This window comes from Benincasa hispida, unplaced genomic scaffold, assembly GCF_009727055.1.
Source record: "Benincasa hispida cultivar B227 unplaced genomic scaffold, ASM972705v1 Contig285, whole genome shotgun sequence".
NCBI lineage: Eukaryota > Viridiplantae > Streptophyta > Magnoliopsida > Cucurbitales > Cucurbitaceae > Benincasa > Benincasa hispida.
In genome coordinates, this window is record NW_024064780.1 from 956,556 (window position 1) to 971,289 (window position 14,734).

Below are 14,734 nucleotides of genomic sequence, written 5' to 3' on the forward strand. Positions count from 1 at the left end.
ACTATGATTTTTTGTTTATTAGAGGGATCGGTGGTACTTAAGGAGTTAGATGTAACTATAGGGGCAAAATGGTAGTTTTGGCCTAGTTGTACTTGAGCAATTTGTGAAGGATCATCGTACGTTGTGTTGGATGGACACCAACACGCAGTGGAAGAAATAAGGATCCATAAGCACTCTAGTTCATTAATTTTGGTTAAAAAGAAACATGCTAAAAATAGAGTATAAAGGGTTTCATGAACATACCTTGGCCGAACCAACGAAATCTCCATTTTTAGCTGCAAAATCCTCTGAATCCTTGTGTAGACCACCACAAGATCTTCCCTACTATTCTCTTGGTGCTCTAGATTGAGTTGTGGGACTCAAAATAAGCTGGAATCAAGGGGAATATGGAGAAAACTCACTAAACAGAACCCATTGAAGAACACCTTCTTCATCCGAATTTTTCAGCAAAAATTCAGTCGGTTCTCATCCCTTTCTTCACTCCAATCTATTCAATATATTGTAGACTATCATGCAAAGAGATGTGTTGCATGGGATGCAGCTCATGCTTGGAGTAAAACAAATGAGAAGGTGGGTTCCAAGTAAGTTAGTTGAAGATGAAAAACCCATTTTTTCAATTTTGTGTAATTTTTCCATTTTCCAAAAATCCAAAATTGATTTTAAAATAATATTTTATTTCTAAAATCAAAATTTATTAATTTTACAAATTAATTTCAAAAATTAATTTTCTAATAAAATTAATAAATAATTATTTAAACAATTTAAATAATTCTAATTAATTTAATATCCAATATTAAATTAATTTTTACAAAATTCATCTTCATTAATTTAAATCATATTTAAATATATTTTCTCCAATTCCGTTTGATTCTAGTTTGAACGTTTCAAATTAATTTATCACGCTACTCTAGAGCTAATCTATTTCCGAGCTAGTAGGGGAACCTTATGGACCTACAGATCATGGACTCCAACAATCTGAGATTAATAGGCTAAACTCATTAGACCGATCTAACCCCCATTTGTTAACTAATGGGTCACTCCACTAAAGCCCATAGTTGAACTCCCTTCACTGTAGATATATTATGCCCACTCGATATAACCATGAATTAGTAAGTTAACCCTTCACAGGTTGTTCGTAATAACGACTAGGTCAAATCTCTGTTTTACCCCCAAAATTACCTCTTGTTCTTTAAGTCCCCACTGATCCCCTAATGAACAATTGTTTTGTGATCCAATCACAAAACCGAGTCCCTCTCATACCAAATGAGAGGCGGAGCCCCAGAATCAGCACTTAAGGGAACCACTCCTCTACTATCCCTAAAGCGGGTAGGAGTGAATTCCCTCTTGCACCCTATGTCCCCAGCTATCTATCCAGTCTTACCCCTGAAATGGAAGTCATATTGGGCCGACGCTGTTGAGCCAACCCTCACCTATGCAAATCTAAGGGCAATCCTAGATAAACAGGAGTTCATAGTTAGCTCAGGATTAAGGTCAAGTTACCTAGGTCATCGCTTTGAAATAGTCAATCTTAAACAGTAAACAACGTTATAAAGTAAGAGTGACTCATTCCGTGGTCCGATCTTGTACAAACTCTTTTGCACAAGGACACCCACACTTCTCATGTCCAACTTGAACGAATTAGGATCACTTCATTTGTAGCACTTTACAACTCCTTGTAACAACTATAGAGCAGGCCGTATCTAATAGTGTTATCAGAATAAGGTACCTAACCTTATCCATGTACTATAGATCATTTTGACTATTTACTCGAACCTGATCCACCTTTATGTCTCCACATAAAGTTCAAGTACTCATCCAATAGTCAAGGGATTTTTAGGTTTATTGGATTTCTATTCAAGCAATAGATCTATTCAATAACACATTTATTGAATTTTCAAAATAAGCTCCATTGTTTACATACCACGAGTTTTAGGACATAAAACCCAACAAACTCCCACTTGGACTAAAACTCTAGTGGTAACTTATACATCTGATATATAAGACTGAGTTTCTGAGTTTTATAGAGAAATACAATAAACTAGGGCATCCCATACCCATCTTTTACCATTTGATATCTCTATACCCGGTATTTCTCCCACATGCCCTAGGTTATCTGGTATTCCTAGTCCTACTAGGTAATTCTCAAACACTTTAGCCGAGAGAATTATTGTAAACATTTTAGTATACAATAGGATTTAGATAAAATTATAAGGGAATTGCATCTTAATCTCAATAATGGCCAGGAAGCACACTTTCCTCCCACTACATTGAGTTACTCTAAACTCTTTGAGCAAGATGCATCTGATCTGTCTCAACAACTCTTTGTTAACAGTCAGATCTAGAAATTTTTAAACTTTCTATAGTTTGATCTAGCCATTTAAATATCTGAATATCTACAAATGGCATTTAACAATTTGATTCTCAACCGATGTTGCTAGAACAAACATAATTTTTGAAAATGAACATTTCATTTATCACAAAAATATATACAATTTGTTCTCTACAAGTTTTAACAATTAAAAACAAGTAGCAACTTCTCCCACTGGATGAGTTGAGCAAATGTCTCGCCTGGTTACCTTTTCTCTGCTCTCTTCTCGACAAGATATTGAAGGCAGTGTCTCCTCCAGTGCCCTTCTTCGTTGCAGTGGAAACATTTCCCTTTGCAGCGCTATCATTGCTTTTCAATCCAGTAGGATTCTTCTTCCCTTTCCCTTAGCCTTTCTTCACAAAAATACTCTTACTTTTGAAGAGGAAGCAACTTCAGGCTTGGAGGACATTCCTCACTTCTCGACAGTAGTAACATTTACTTCTGGCATCAAACCCTTTGTTCTTAACATTATTTGGTAAGCCTGTAGCTCATCGAGTAGAGTAGTCAAATTTTATTCATTAATGCATTTAGAATTGCAGAAAAATCTTTAGAAGAGATTCTAGAAAAAAACCAACTTGACTTCTCTCGTTCATGACAGTACCGTTTACTTCTGCCATATGAAAGTGGACCATCATGTCCAGGACATGTTAAAAAACATTGGTCCCTACTTTAATGCGACTGTTGTAAACATGCTTAATGGCATCCCTCGTAAAGATTCTATAATCTTTTTAGCAGTACTCATATCTTCATGCTTTTTTTGTCAACACATCAGTTAAGCTGGCGAGGATATAAGCACAGGCTATATCATTAGCCTTGACCCATCTGTCATATACATCCCGAATTATATGAAATTGGATTCATATAACTAAATTTAATATAAATGAGATTTATATTAAATATCATTGTTGAGAGAATTAACTGTAGGATATATTGTATTAGATACAATATTAAATTATAGGTTATATATTATATTTGATATAACATATAGTTTAATATATTTTATATGATAAAATGGTTATCATATAATTATATATTAAAGTTTTTATTAAAATTATTTTGATTTATTATTTTGATTTTTGTTTTTTTTAAATAGTTTTAGGGAGGGAGTTGTAACTCTCTCCTCCTTTTTCTCTCTACAACATGATAGTGGGAGGGGGTTGAACAGTTGCTTCATCTTTTTCCTCTTTGTGTTTTACAGAAGGGTTCTGTAAAATCAATCAATCTCTCCCAACTACTATCTCCTATCTTCTCTCAATCTCTCAATCTCCCTCATCCAAAATAGTCAGAGCCCCACATCCTCCTGGCTTCTCACCTAGAGAATACCAAGTAAAGGAAATCAGACATGAGGATTTTCATGAGCAACGAAATGATCGTTCCAAATTCCATTCGAAATTGAACAATAACAATTACAGTCACAAAAATGGAAACTTATAGGTCATACACAATACGAAATTACAACATGCTTTAAGATTTAGAACATCAAGGGATAAAATATCATACCTTTGAAGACTCATCTTCAAACTCCCTCGATCACGAATGCTCGTTCAATCTCCAAAACAGCAATACACAAATGCTTGAACACTATGACTGCAACACAGCACGATCAACCAATAAACTCGAACACACCGATCTCCAAGCTCACGAACTCAACGAACGACCTCCAAAACCTCGACTCAGTCAAGTTGAGTTAGACACCACCACAATGGCTACCTTGGTATTCTCGGTGTGATAATCCAGAAGTGTGGGCTCTGTGTGGACTTGGTTAGAAGAAGAGACCGGAGGAGTAACAATCGTGTAAACGATTGAGCAAGTGGGAGATGACAAAAGTCTATCGTATAGACGAATGCTCAATCGTTTAGAAAAAGTCAAGCTATCGTATAGCAAAAGCCCCGCGATCGTTTAGAAGATGATCAGCTAAGTGAACTATCATGTAGTGTCACTCCACGATTGATTAGTTTCTTTTCAGCTACCGTTTAGTGAATCCAATTCACTTGAAGTCTTTCCGTGAGTGATTTATGAGAATAGCAACTCTCTAGCAAATCTCAAAATCTTACTAAATTTAGGCAAACGTTTTTCCTTTTATCTCACGGTTATCATAAAACCACCAATAACCTTCCACTCAATTGCTTATTAGAGAAAAAGTGATAATTATCCAATAATTAATATTATTATAAATATATATGATAACCAACCTTACCATATATATTTAATAACCTTGTAGTTTAATAATTTCATCTCATGTAAACATATAAACCTATAAAAGCCAGCCCGCCGCTCCCCCCCACGCCTCTAAAAATATAAAATAAAAGCCACGGGCCACAAAAGCTTCCCAATCCCCCGCTTCACAAATAAAAAAAAAAAGCCCTGACTTTTTCTATTTCATGGTACTTAATATAGATCTCATTTACATTAATCCTCCACTGGATGTATCTCATACATCACACCGATCATATCATATATAATCGTATAACCTCTTGTCAATTTGAAACATTTCAAATAAACCCCAAGAACTGATTCTTAACTTGAATCCATTGAGCTACCAAGGGGACCTTATGGACCTGTAGTTTGAAGCTCCAAACGGTACGTGAAAACTGATTGAACTCTTTAGTCACGGGATCACCATCTGTTAACTGCCAGGCACTCCATTAAAGACTGACAACTGCACTCTCCTTACTACAGATATATTTTGTGTCCATATCAACCAATCAAGCAGTGTGATAATCCTTTACAGATTGCTCGTAAAGTACAGTTAGGCAATAACCGTTATGCCCTTAGTTTTACATCTAAGTCCTTAATACCACTGATCCCTCTAATGAATATAAAGTCATAGTCCTAACTATGACTGAGTCCTCTTTTCCAAAAAGAAGTTGTGGCCATTATGTTCAAGACTCAGAATCAGCCCTTAAGGAAGTAATCTATCTACTTACCCCCTAACTTCGGCGGAAAGAGTGAATTCCATCTTGTGTAACTGAGTTCCATCTCTCCCAAATCAGAAAAATCCCAAAAAGGTAGGCATGTTGAGTTGACAATCTGGCCACTTTCACCCATACTAATCAAAGGACTGCCCTCAAAGAAAGGAATTCCAAAAACACTCAGGATTGAGGTCATGTCACCTATGGTCGTTTAGGTGAGATGTAAGTCTCAAGTATCAATGACGTATATAAAGAGACTAGTCAATCTCGTGGTCTGGTGTTATACAAACTCTTTGTATAGGACACGCCGCTCGGCATGTCTCCACATGAATGGTTAGGATCTACCATCTGTAGTAGTTCACAACACTTGCAAACCTCTACAAAGCGGATCGTATCCATAATGTCACTAGGATCAGGTATCCCTCCTTAATCCTTATACTACAGACCTTTTTAGGTTATCACTTAAGACAAGATCCACTTGTATATCTCATATACATGCTTAAGTTTACATACAATAACCATGGAGCTTTGTTTATTGGATATGAGTAAATGCCAAATAAAATAACTCTTATTTTATTCATAACAATGTGTACAGTTTACAAACTACGAGATTCCGGGAGAATTAAGGCACCAATCCCAACAATCTCCCACTTGTCCTAATGTCTTGAAAGACTAATGTACAATACAAGATAAATACAAGTACAATATACAATAAACTAGGGCATACTCTATACCCCAGTACCAGTATCATCTCCCACGTACCCTAGACAAGATGACGCATGTCCCGTAGACCAAGAGATTCCAGATGACCCTTGAGCACTTTAGCCGTGAGCGCCTCTATAAATGGATTAGCAACATTGTGCTCCGACGCGATCTTCGTGACTATCACATCACCACGATGCACAATCTCCTTGATCAAGTGGTATTTCCGTTCGATATGCTTGCCACGATGAGGACTTCGAGGTTCCTTCGAATTTACCACAACCCCGATGTTATCACAATAAAGAGTGATCGGAAAATCCATATTTGGAACAACTTCCAAATCTGTAAAGAATTTCCTTAGCTAAACAGCCTTCTTAGCTGCTTCACAAGCAGCTACGTATTCGGCTTCTGATGCGTTATTTTATGCGGTGAAAATATGGAATGAAATGCGATGATGGAATTACATTGAGCAACAAGTTTTCTCAGTGGAATCCAAGTATAAACCCCACTGAGTTTCCTGGTAAGTCCAGGGTCGAACTCAGGGACTTGGGAAAACGGCATGCGGTGATAATTTTTCAAAAGACTTTGCGGTAACCGGTAACTCAAATAGTTGTTTGGTTTGTTGTTTGCGGTAATAAAAATAAACAAATGTGGCGGAGTTTCAAAAAGAGTTGATAATACGGAAAATGCGATGAGTATGCGGTGAACGGGTTGAGAAGGGATTCGGTTAACATTTCCTAGGATGCTTTCATGCTATGTGACCATGTAACACACATACAATAGTAAACCATCTCTCGACGTGAATGCTATGGCTTCTAATGCTAGAACGCATGCAATATATGCGATAAGTCTATAAGACCTACACATAAGCCTTTATTCTTATTTATGCGATGACAAAATGACACACACAAATAAGGCGACCACATAATATCATACATATCTCTAGGGTGCATGCGATGCAGGTTGACAGACAAAGCTTATCTCTAAGTCTCTATCTCTTGCTTATGCAGATCTAATCTTGCTCTCTCGAGTCTAGATTCTAACCTAGCTCTCTCGAGTCTTTAGGTTCTTTCTTTAGACTCTCTCTCGAGTAACTCTAAAGGGGTGTTGGGCACAACATAAAACAAGATAATCGCATGCGATGAAGATCCTAGGTTATGTTAGCTTAGTTCTTCTCAATCCATTCGATAAGTTTAGCTACTCATGCGTGCTAAGAGAGTGAACATATGTAGATAAAGAAATTCCATTTTATAGTATGTAGAGTTGAAATACAAAATAACAATGCAAGAAGAAAATAAATAGCCTGGTAGCAATCTCTTGTTTTCCAGGCTTTTACACTGTCTTTTCTATTCTTGTTCAAAAGATAGTCTCGCTCTCGCGAGAGTCAGCCCGCTCTCTGCTTTCTACGCCTCCGGGTTCTCTCTCGAGTTTCTCTGAGCGATCTTCCTGCGTCTCTTCTCTTCTCTCACTCCTCCTTAAGATAAAAGGAAAACTATGGACAAAGCTATTCTAAAGGAAAATTCTCTAAGTGTTCGAACTTCTCTTCTGAAGGTTGCCTTCGGTATTTATAGAGCTACGGGGTGGAAGACGACTTCTCTCTTATGATTGTACAGATGGGATGGCTTTAATTCTCTGATCGATGCACCGAATATTTGTCACCAAAAAGATGAGTGTACTTGTTATCGTTAGCGGCTTGTCAACTTAATTCGGATTCGACCGTCATCAGCTTTCTGTCCCATCGTGATTAATTATGCCTTTCACCCAGATGCGCCCACCAAGTTGCGGCGACTCTATGCGGCAATCCTTCTTGAGCAGATGTTTACGAGCACAAATCACTGCAAAGCCTTGTGGTAATGCTGTGCTCGTCCGTTGATTTCTTGTGATCACGCTTTCCGCCTTGTGTCAACGCATATTCTGCATAAAAACACAAAAGTTAACTGTTTCTATGCGATGGACGCATGCGACCGCAATGTTATGAACTTAATGCTTTATGGACGCAATCTAACATATTTTATCAACACAAACCTTCATTGTTTAATAACTTAGCACTGTAATAACGTGCATTTCTGCCCGTTATCAGCTTCTATAGTGAAGTCAGCGATGCATCTTTACTTGATGCTTCGTCACACTACAGCCCCTTTCATTCAGAGTGAACATTGACCCCAATGTCGATTTACGAGAATTTCTATCTATCTGAAAGTCAGAGTCTATGTATCCTGTAAGGATCAGATCCTTATCTCCATACACGAGCATGTAGTCCCTCATTCTCCGAAGATACTTGAGGATTGTTTTGATCGTCGTCCAGTGATCTAATCCTGAATTGGACTAATAACGACTGACAATCCCTACTACGTAACAAATGTCAGGTATGGTACACAACATTGCATACAATAAGCCTCCAACAACTGAAGCATAGGGAATCCGTCTCATCTTCTCAATCTCTTGAGGTATCTTAGGACATTGATTCTTAGACAAAATGATTCCATGTCTGAAGGGTAACAAACCCCTCTTGGAATCCTACATCCTGTATGTGAACAACATTTGATGATGTACGATGCCTGAGATAGGGCTAACCTCTTGTCTCTTACGATCTCGAATGATCTGGATCCCTAGAACATACTATGCCTCACTAGAACTGGGCAGCTAGCCACTTCTTAATGTCAGTCAGAAACCCTACATCACTCCCAATGAGTAGGATATCATCCACATACAGTACCAAGAAAGCTACTTAGTTGTTGATGATCTTGTTGTAAACACAAGGTTAATCAACATTCTGATCAAAGCCAAATGATTTGACCAAATCTAATTTTCCACAATCTAGACGCTTGTTTCAACCCATAAATGGACCTATTAAGCTTGCAAACTCTTTGCTCTTGATCTGGAACTACGAATCCCTCTAGTTGAGCCATGTAGATGGTCTCATCAAGATTAACATTAAGAAAGGCAGTCTTGATGTCCATTTGCCATATCTCATAGTCATAAAATGTGACTATGGGCAGGAGTATCCTGATAGACTTGAGCATGACAACATGTGAGAAAGTTTCCTCATAGTCCACTCCCTCAACCTGGATATAACCCTTTGCCACAAGTCTAGCCTTAAAGGTTTGCACCTTTCCATCTACACCTCGTTTTCGCTTGTAGATCCACTTACACCCTATAGGTTTTACCCCATCAGGCTGATCCACAAGCTCCCAGACTTGATTGAAGTACATAGACTCCATTTCCTAGTTCATGGCCTTAATCCACTCATCCTTATCAATATCCTCCGTTGCTTGCTTAAAAGACAATGGATCATTGACCCCATCATTATAAATGACGTTCTAGGCTTCAGTCAAACCCATGTAGCAATCTGGTAGGTTCATAACCCTCCCACTACATCGAGGCAGTGTCAACTCTTGAGCTGGTTGACTAGATGTACCAACCTCAATAACTCTTGTTGATCTGTCAGTCTGTTCAACAACTCTTGTTGAACCCTCAGTAGTCTCAGTCTTACTAGAAATCTCATGTAAAACAAGCTTACTTTGTGGCTTATGATCCATGATATGGTCTTCTTCCAAGAAGATAGCATTTGTAGAAACAAACATTTTATTCTCACTCAGATCATAGAAGTATCCACCCCTCGTTTCCCCAGGGTAGCCTATAAAGAGGCAAACTTTCGAACGCGGTTCCAACTTCTTCGGGTTAGTCATAAGCACATGGGTCGGACACCCCCCAAATTTGGAAGTGGCATAAACTACCTTTACGGCCTCTCCACATCTTAAAAGGTGTTTCAGAAATATTTTTTGAGGGGATGTTATTCAGAATGTAGCATGCAGTTTCCACTGCAAAACCCCAAAAACGAGTCTGGAAGACGAGCATAACTCATCATAGACCGACCATATCCAACAAAGTTCTGTTTCTTCTTTCTAATACACCATTCTATTGAGGTGTACCTGGGGCCGAGAGTTGGGACGTAATTCCATGTTCTATCATATAGTTCTGGAATTTGAGGTCCATATACTCTCCACCACGATCAGATCGTAGTACTTTTATCTTCTTACCTAATAAGTTTTCAACTTCAGCTTTAAACTCCTTGAACTTGTCAAGGGCTTCAGACTTACGTTGCATTAGGTAGAGATACTCGTACCTTGAATAATCATCTATGAAAGAGATGAAATATTTATACCCACCTCGAGCCTTAACACTCATCGGATCACAGAGATCAGAATGTACAAGCTCGGCTTCCTTGGCTCTGTAACCTTTTCCAGTAAAAAGTCGTTTGGTCATCTTGCCTTCGAGGCATGATTCACACACCGACAAGGAGTTTTCTTCTAAACTCTTTAGAAGTTCACATTTCACCAACTTCTCAATCCTATTGAGGTTGATGTGACTTAACCTTAGATGTCAAAGATGGGCGTTTTCCTTAGGAGAAACCTTTGGTCTTTTGGCTGTTGTTGTCATACTGAACATTTTAGTGTTAAACAAGGCTTTTATGACTAACAACCTTAGTACATATAAGTTATTTTCCATTGAACCAAAACCAATCTCCATCACATTCTTGGAAATAAACACTTTACTCTCAGAAAATGAGACAGTATAACCTTGTTTAATGAGACAAGAAACCAAAATTAAGTTCCTCTTGATATGAGGAACTACAAAAACATTATCCAATAACAGATAACGTTTCTTTTCCAAAAATAACTTCAGCCTGCCTACAATAGCTGAAACAACCTCACCGTACCGACTCGAAAAGTCATCTCTCCCTGTGGCAACGTTTTCCAGGAACTAAATCCTTGGTAAAAGGAACTGACGTGGTTAGTAGCACCCGAATCAGGGATCCAGGCAGAATCATCATTCTCTACCAAACACGTCTCCAAGACCAATAAATCATATTTACTGTCCTTAGACATCCTCCTCTTTTGGAGAGTAGTGGGATTAGTATCAGAACCTAAATAAGCTCCAAGTTCCATTTCAGAGAACACTTCTTGTCGATGAACTTTGACAGAGTCAGCAATACTTGCTTTCTCTTCCTGGAGTTTAACTTGGGAACTGACACTACTGGTATTGTCATCCATCCCTCTATGCTTGAAAATTAAGAACTGATGTTCAAACAAGTCTTGCAACGAGTCCATGATCTCGCGTGCAATGACCATGTTTTCAACCCTTTTGGCCAAAACATCAGGTATGCAAGCCAATATGTGAAGTCGGGCCAATGAATTAGCCTTCATCCATACCTCATATGCATTACGAACACTTCACGGTGCATCAAGGGTCGGGACTTGAGGACACTCCTCAACCATGACAAACTCAAGGTCGTTTACCATGAAATACGTTTTACAAGATTCTTTCCACTGTATGTAATCGATCAAACTAGAGGCATTTAACGGAAAAACAAACATGTTGCTGAAAACAAAAACACATTGACCTACGTTAGGTTTTAAACAAATACCCATTGAAAAACATACAACATCCAATACGGTTTAGCAAAACTTACATGAACCCCGTGTGACATCTAGTTTCGCAATGACGTTTCAAAGGTTTAGGACAAAAGCCACCGAAGGATGGTCAATTCATCCCTCTTCTGAATTGAGACATTCTCAATTAGCCATTAATACCAGAATAACTCCTGCTCCTATAACGACTAGCCATCATTGATTTGGTCAAGAAATCATTAACTTACTTAACAATTTCCCGTAAGTGTGACCCGCTACTTTAAGCCCTAGAGTTCCGCCCCAAGCAACTAATCCAAAGGGAAAAAAATCTAATTGGGGCAAAACCTAAAGCAACCCTATCATTTCTAAAGTTCACCTTGATCTTGACCAACTACACAAAACCCATCTGAAGGGGGACACTCCCAGGGCGCCACCGCCACGAGGGAGTGCAAGAATGATCTCACAGTGCGGACCAACGATAGAAATCGTAGGACGTGTTGACACACACCCTTCACCCACTTACTATAAACATTCTCCCTTCGAATGGTGTTTGCATGAGTCAATATCAAATGAAGACTCGTAGCATGTTGAGGTTGAATATTACACTCAAGCTTCAGTTGAGGGAATGCATGCAAACAGTTGGATTTTTCTAAAATTCCATATTGAATAAGGGTTCTTTAGTTTATGTGAAAAATCAGTCATATTCTTTTCCAAAATTCTCTTATTCTAGCATGTTTTGAGTGTCACAACTCAATCTAAGGTCCTAGAGGATAATAAGGAAGATCTTCTGGTGGTTTACGATCAGTGGGGGAGTAGATTGCAGTTGAATTTGAAGGAAGAAAAAGATCTTCACAGAACTAAAATCAATAAGAAAGAGTTGCATGCGAATTTAGGGTGAACTTTTGGATTGAGATAGACCTGAGTTCAAGTATCTAATGGGATTAGCAATCTATTTAATCTTTTTAAATCGGTTTACTAGGATTAAATTGATTGGTATAAAAGATTAAAATTGTATTAAATCTATCTATAAGGGACCTTTTGTCTAAGGCAGGTTCTGTCTAGGCTGGGGTACTTAAGCTGACAGAAACGGAACACCCCTACCTGGGAACCTACTTGGAAAGGTGAATTAGATAGATTTTCTGCAAGCATGCGACAGTTGGTCAAATACTTCGTTAAAGAGTTTAATGGATGATGATCAAAAGTTGTTCAACTATACAAAGTAAAAGTTACTCTTGGGCAAACCTAAACAGTCACTTAGTTAAAATTCTTAGCTGTGTTTTTTTCTAAGTAAACTAAACACAATGATTACACTCACGTTTCTCCCTGAATGTTCACGCCGTGAGATTCATGCTTGGCCTCGTGGTGCCCTGGAAGATACATTGGCTTGCGCTCTTTCTATCAAATCACCACTTGCAAGTATGGGCATCTGACTGCCAGTGCCTAAAAAGCATCTGAACTAACAAGCGACTGGCCAGGACATGGAAATTAATGTTGTCTTGTCACAAGTGCTATGAAAAACGCCTATAAATAAGAAGACTTGCAACCAAAGCAAGGGGATACAGTTCTTAGAGAAACCATAGAACTTAGATCGTAGTTGCTCTGTTGTCACAAGAAGGATATAGGAGGAAAAGAACCATTGTCAACGTTGATTAAGGAGAGTTGTTAAAGACCAAGCTCAAGAGGGAATTCTTCATCATTTCTTCACCAAGTTAGTTGCACACGCATTTAAATCAAGCTAAAGAAGACAAGAGATTGAACTTTGTGGCTTGATTTCTCCCCTTTCTTTCATTTCACTTCCGTTTTTCATTCCATGCGATTAACTGTGATCGTTGAAAAACAGTTTCTATCTTGAAAATTCAATCTTACATTTGATCCATCCACTCTTGTCTCTTTGTTTACATTCCATTATATGTGATTGACACATTCCTGACTTGTTGCATACTTAAGTTTCAAGCTTTAATCATCTTGATCACTTGAAGTTATAAATTAGTTAAACTATTCGAGAGGATAGGATAACTAGAGAACGAATTGAGTCAGAATGCACAATATATTTAAAGATAAAAATACTTGTGCTTTACTACTTTATGTGACCAACGCATGCATCCTAGAAATAGGAATATATGTGGCATTCACATTGAGAAATGTTGAATAATATGATATGAGGAACAGAAACCTAAAGCATCCACATACACTTGGTTTGTAAACAAGAATTCATATCATCTTTACTTCACCCTTACACCTTCACACACATAATCAACTTACTTAGAATCAACGCATATCCCTAGCATTTAACACTACTCATTCATAAATCCCTCTGTTTCACTTGAACTATTAGGTAGTACATTCCAGTATAATACTAATGGAGGATTAACATTAAGGAAGCTTAGTTGCATGCTTCTTGTTAGGAAACTTTCTAAAAATTATTCTTGTTTCTATTGTTCATTGGGCACTACATTTCTCTTAATTCTATTACTCATTAAGCAAAAACCACAAAAGTTGTGGGAAGATTTTGAAATTTTCTTTACTAATGAGAGAGATCTTTGTTATTCCACTAATTGTGTTGCTCTTTTGTGTAGCTTTTGCAATTTCCTAGGCTTTGAATAAGTGGGCATCATGCTTTTTTGATTGGTGAAAGTATTATTGTAAGTATCCTTTTTGCCTTCCCCCATTTTATAGTAATTTTATCACCGGTTCATGGTCACTCTAATTCTTGTTGGTTTATTTAATAAGAAGGATGCGGTGTCACTATCAAAAGATATACTTAATAGGATATAATTTTAAAGGTTGTTATGAGTTGTTAATATTTTTGGTTATGTTAAAGGTTGTTTTTGCAATAGAACTATGCTCGAAATCTGATAATATGCTACGCTAGTAAGTTATTTCAAATTTCATACCACTTTCTTCAGCCAAATCTAACTAGTAATGTATTTCTACCATGAGGGTCTCTATTTTTCTTACGGGTTGTCTTCTATTTTTGAGATGTTGATTTCTTGTTCTACTTTTTACTTCTTTCCAAGGGAACTCCACATAAGAAACCAATATTAAGATGTTGAAGTGTTGCTATTTTTTAGTCTTGGCGAGTGGTTTATTTCTTCATTTAGAGATCTGCTGTCTCTTCATCTGTTATTTTTTTATATGTTTGGATGTTCTTTGTACAAGATCAGGGGTGTAACATGTCTTCAATTTTTTGTTGGTCGGTTTGTGGTTTTGAAGTGTTGCATGTTTTTTTTTTCAAATGAAATTTGTCTATTGTTGCTCTCTAGCATGTGAAAATGTCACCATTTGATTTTTGGATTTAGAAAATTGTTTTTGTGGATTTGTTCTGTTGAAGGATTGTGAGT